The sequence below is a fragment of the Coenobita brevimanus genome, chromosome 110 (genome assembly GCF_032717465.1).
Source record: "Coenobita brevimanus isolate Jiangsu-jjx chromosome 110, ASM3271746v2, whole genome shotgun sequence".
Taxonomy (NCBI): domain Eukaryota; kingdom Metazoa; phylum Arthropoda; class Malacostraca; order Decapoda; family Coenobitidae; genus Coenobita; species Coenobita brevimanus.
In genome coordinates, this window is record NC_137063.1 from 1668666 (window position 1) to 1674665 (window position 6000).

A 6000-nucleotide genomic window follows, 5' to 3' on the forward strand; every position below is an offset into this window, starting at 1 on the left:
GACTGCAGTGCTTGGAAACTGGAGAGTCAACTAGCAGCCAAGGAGACTCGCTCCAACTGTAGATATTCCCATAGCAATTATTTAGAAACCCGCAAGTTATCTAGTAACCGGGGACTCGTATCCTGTTACCATAATATTTAATATTGAAGGTAATATCAGTTTGATGGAAAAATTGCAATACTGTAGTAATTAAGGAGACTTCAATGTCATTAAAGGCTCAGGCTTCATGTAGCCACAAGTTTTCAAAGAGTGAAACTGTCTGGAAGGTAATTTTTTTTTCTTTGAGTTACTTACGGGTGGGGACCACGGTAGCTCGGTGGTAGGGTGTTGGGGTCGTAATGGTGAGGTTGCGAGTTCGCGCCCCGCCCGGTGGCTGCCGTGCTGGGAGGGGTAGCGCTTTCCTGTAACCCTAGCAGGGCTATATGATCTGATGAGGTCTAGCTCGGGGATTAATCCCTTTTCTTCCATCGTGTCAGCAAGTTGGTTGGTGGAGGGTTAGTGCTCCTCCCTGTAAAACAAATAACCCAAAGTCAAATGGCCAACCCTTACGGGATTATGGCGTCTGGCAATAGAATAGAACTTACGGGTATCGATAGTGAGGGAATAGTTTAGTTCTGCTCATTATCCCCTAAAGGAGGATAGTGAAAAGCGCTACCGTGCAGTTCACCGGGTTCCCACTCTGAAATTGTGCCCATGTGCAGAATTTCTAATCTCAAACTTTACAGTAAATAATGAGGTGATTATTTTTTAGATACTGCTGTGCTGTACTGTAACAAATTTTTTCATGTTAGCCAGGAATGGGAGTATAGTAGCATTCATTCTCAGTGCTTCTTCCATGAAACTTTGTTCCTGTGTTTAGACTAAAATATTCATCTAGGAGACTTCAAATTGGACAGTTTAGTTTTAAATCCTTCACTACAAGAAATATCGGGTATTACTAGCAATGCCTGTATTACTAGCCGGTGAAGGAAGCTCCCTAATACCTTTTCAGTAAGTTTTTTATTACGTCCTACTGTCCTTGTAATATAAATCCATCCATTAGTCATCTATCTATCTATCTATTGCCAGACGCCATAATCCCGTATGGGGTGGCCATTTGACTGAGTTATTTGTTTTACAGGGAGGGACACTAACCCCCCACTAACCCACTTGACACATAGGGAGCACGTATGGTTTGGTTATATGGTTACCACCCAGCGTTGTAAATGGTTTCTTGGCTTACAGGAAACCATTTGGCTTCTCTCAATGTAAAGCCACCTGTAAAGGAAAGAAAAGCAATAAGAAGTGACAGGAAAGATGGGAGAAATAGGAAGAGCTCTGTGTAAATATCAAAGGAATATTAACAAGCCATATACAATAAAATAAGGATAAGGTGTTATGGAGCTTCCATACCAGACAAGAATGAGCTAAGAATGGAAAAATGTCTTGGGATTAAAGGGGTTAAGGAAGAGAAACTTAAACAGTACACTTTAAATGATGTTCACATTAGTTTGCAACCTTGAATAGGAAAGTTGCATTGTTACAGTTTAGAAGCATTGAGTATAGTATAAAAAATCTTATTACATGTCAAGGGTTTTTCAAAGTTCTAGCAGTTGAAGTAATAATCTTGTTTTAGCTACCTCCAGTCCATAGAAAACAGCTCCCCCATGTTTAGTGTAGGGAGTCCATCAAAAGAAACACGGGATCATTTATATCTTTTAAAAGTACAGTACTGTAATAATAATCAATAATTATGAATTGGTAGTGGGAGAGTAAGGTTTGACCCCCACCAACTCATTAACCATCCTTACAGTAGTCAGATTAAATTCATTCATTCATTGCCAGACGCCATGTATCCCAAACGGGGTGGCCAAGGGCTTAGAGCTAATTGTTTTACGGGGAGGGGCACTATTCCTCCACCAACCCCACTTGACACGTAGGGAATTGCTTGACTGAAAACTTTGAACTTGAAGGGAATTATACTCTGTTCGGATGCTTAGTTAACTGGATGTAGGGCCGAGGGTTTGTATCAGATGGCTGGTTTGATGGCCCTGTAATGCCACTCATGTACAAGCAACTGGTCACCCTTTATCAGGATAGAGTAGCCCAGCCCCTATAGTTACAAAAAGGGGTAATATGGAATTGTAGATAGGCAGTATTTTATTAATGGTCGACATTTAGGGCAGTGGAATTACGCCCCAGAATACTTTTTTTTTTTTTTTTTGCCAGACGCCTCAATCCTGTTTGGGGTGAGAAACATAACAAATCGCCTCCAGAGAAATCGCCCTGTCCCCCACCATTTCACTGCCCTCCTCCCAACTCACACCCCCTCTCTCATATACCTCTCCACCCCATCCCTCCATCTCAGGCCTCCCCTCCCTCTTTCCCCCTCCACCTCACTCACATACACTCTCTTCGTCAGTCTTTCACCCTCCATCAGGCTGGCTCCACATGGCCAAAACTCAGTTCTGTTGGAGGATAACTATTTCACACCACTCAACACCACAACGCTCCTTTATATCCTCATTCGTCAGCCTGTCTCTCCACGTGACTCCACAGGCTCCTCTTAAATAACTTATTTCCACTGCTCTCACTCTTGACTTGTGTCCTTCCAACAACATCCAAGCTTCACTTCCATACGTTAGAGTTGGTATCACAATACTGTCATGTAGTAACTTTTTCACTTCCCTGTTTCTTATCACTGCTTTCAAAGAACCAGCAACCTTTCTTCCCTGCTGTACCCTTTCAAGCACTTCACCCTCCAAACCTCCATCCTTACTCAGCACACTACCCTGAAGTACTTAAACGTACTGGCACATTTTCCAATTCCTCACCATCCAACCTCGCTGTACATTCACTGACTTCACCTCTCTCAAAGATCATCACTTTACTCTTCCCTACATTCACCTTTAGATTCCGTTTCTTACACACTCTCTCAAACTCATCCACCAAGCCTTGCAGCTCCCCTTCGTCTTCACTCAACAACACAGTATCATCTGCAAACAACAGTACAGAGTTTCCAAACACTATTAGGGCCACTCCAACATTGCAATGTTGTACCTCTTAATTACCCCATCCATGTACAGATTGAACAACCATGGAGACATGACACATCCCTGTTTCAACCCAACCTTCAAAGAGAAAAATTCACTTAGTTCACCATCCACACGCACTGCAGCCTTCGCTGCAGAATACTGCCCAGTAGAATTTAGTGACATACTTTATGCCTAGATCAGGTTTCCATTTAAGAGTTTGCAGGCGGATCCCATTATTCAAGTGGGGTATGTTAATGGAGGACTGCTTGGATGCAGGAAATTTGTGTAATGGAATGAAGAAAAGGATCGTGCAAGCTCAAAGCGGAATACATAGCCTAAGGGGAAATTGGGTTAGGTTAACTGACTCTGCTCACATCACCAAATTAGGGTCTATGTTGCCCATTCTTGTATCGCCTGTATCTCTTATACCTGATGCTCGTGTCAAGGGACCTGCCTGTATTGGGGTATCTAGAACAACTTGATTAACTAGTTTGGCTGAGCAGACCCATCAACTGCAGGCAAGTTACCAACACTGCAGGGCCATCCAATGCAGTGAACTTAGGTTCCTTTGTTGTTGACAGCACCTTGTGACAGAGGCACGGGGAAGTGTGGTTTGGTTCCAGAATGGATGCCACATTCATCACCACATAATTAACTGGGGCACTGTACGAGGCTCCACAGAACCTCATAGTTTGGTTATATGATTACTACCCAACATTGTCAGTGGTTTCCTGGAGTAAAAGAAATCATTAGGCTTCTACACTGTGTAGAGCCATCTGATATGGGAAGAGTATTATGACATGAAGGACAGGGGGAGAAGTCTGATGAGAGAAGGGCAGACAGATAAAATAATAAAAAAGTGGGGGAAGGAAGAAGTAGGTAATGCAACATTTTAGCAATATTCAAGCAGTTAGAAAGAAGAAAGGTTTACCAGTTAGACCTAATGGGCGTAGTGTTTAACTTATAGAGGAAGGGAAAGTAATGGTTCAGAAACTAATTTTGTATTTATGATAGCATAGAAATAGATGGCTAACAGTTTATTATATTTCAGCTTCCCAGGACCACAACTACCATAGCCGCTGTCTTTGGTCCAGGGAGGCAGTCAACTGGCTACTAAAAAGGTGGGCACATTTTTAAGGTTTTCTCTTGAATTTTGTCACCGTTTGGTCCTTCTACTTGCTGGCAGAGACTAAACTTGCCTCAGAAGGTTTTAAGTAAGATTAATTTCTGAAAAAAAGAAAAAAATGGCTTAAACTGTAAAACTTGCTTAAACTACTGTAATCATAGTAGCAAAATTGGTAACTCTATCTCCTTTCCTTGAAGTAGTAGCAATGAATACGGTAGTCAGCTGAAGACCCATGAATTTGAGGGGTTTCAAGTTCCATTTTTACCATAAGTACCAGTGGTCTGTGATCAAAATTGCATTGAAATATTTTCCTGTACTTGTTTGTCAACTTCAGACTCCTGTTTTTGTGTATTTGAGTGTACACACAATGGGAGGGGTATCTTGGTGTTTTTACTTAGTTTCTTAAATGAGGTTTACTAGTTTTAACCGTAGACTACCAGCACTTTGCCAGCTATGACAGTGAGGGAGCGTCAGCAGCCATGGCTCAAGGACCGTAGGTCTGTCGAGCTGCAGTGGCTGTGATTCATGTACTCTACCCATTTCACTGTAACTTGGCGAGAAATTACAATCTTCATCTGTAATACTGAGCTCTAGGAATATTCACCAGAATATACTAGTCATGAAGTGCTGTGGAAACTGTTGATGCAAAGTATAGTCTGCCACTAGGCTACGTGAAATCAGCTGCAATAGGACAAAAATCAGGGCAAAGTTGATTAAAACCGATAGCCTCACGATGCAAGACCTAAGATTTCAGTGTTCCAGTCCACACCATGGCAACTTAGGGTATAAACAGTGAGCATAACTTCTAAAACCCAGTATTGTTATATTTGAAGCATAATGAAATATAACTTGCCATATCCCCTTCTTCCCCCTTTGAGACTAAATACTGAAGGCAAGGCTACTATGTTACACCACAACCCTTATTTACCCCTTCAAGACTAGGGTTTCTGGTCTTTTCGGTTGTTGAAGCTCACAAACACCTTTTCCTGAGAGATTTATTTTGCCTCTTACACTTTACCGTCCATCTGTTAAAGAAACGTACAAAAGGGTATTAACCAGCCATCTTCAAAAATGAATTGCTAAGGAAGAGGTGTTAGGTCGTCTCCTGACCATACGAGAATGAGCCTAGGTGTTAGTGGCGAGGCTACTGGAGTTCAGAATACGTAGGCCATTTCTAGAATCATTGAAAGTGACGTATTAATTCACAAGGTATGGAGTTGTGTATAGTTGTGGTATAGAATATTTCATGTTTTTTTTTTTTTTTTTGGTGGTGTGGTATAGGCCTATGTGGTAGTTTACTATAGTTTTTTTGGATCTGGTTTTGATGTATCCTGGATAATTCTGTTTATGGGATATTTGGCTTGTCACTGGTATGTTTGGTCTGTTAGCTTTGTATTCTTGAAATGAATTCCTGAAATATTTAATCAGAGGTAAATATACTGTAGTCCTGTTAAAAGGTAAAATTGCAACAAGGTAAATATTGCAAGCTTATAGCATCATTTGTATGTTATTTATAAAAGTTCCACTATACTTCCATGTGCCTTAGTCACCAGATGGCAGCTGTCCGCACTGCTAAATTTCTGGCAGCCCTCCTATTCAGTTCTTTATCCCTGAGGTCATTCTAACCTCGTTCACAGTATTTTTTTTGGTATGCCACTTGCTACCCTAACCACGAATGTTCACACTTCTCACCTTCTGCACTCATTTGTCATCCTTCATCTGCACAATATGCCCAAACCATCTCAATGTGGCCCCCCTTATCACACCAATACATTCCAGTCTCATCCTTCTTCTAATTCAGGGATGCAATACACATCCATGTATTCATTGTCATTTCTGTAAGTTTGAGCCTTCGAGTGT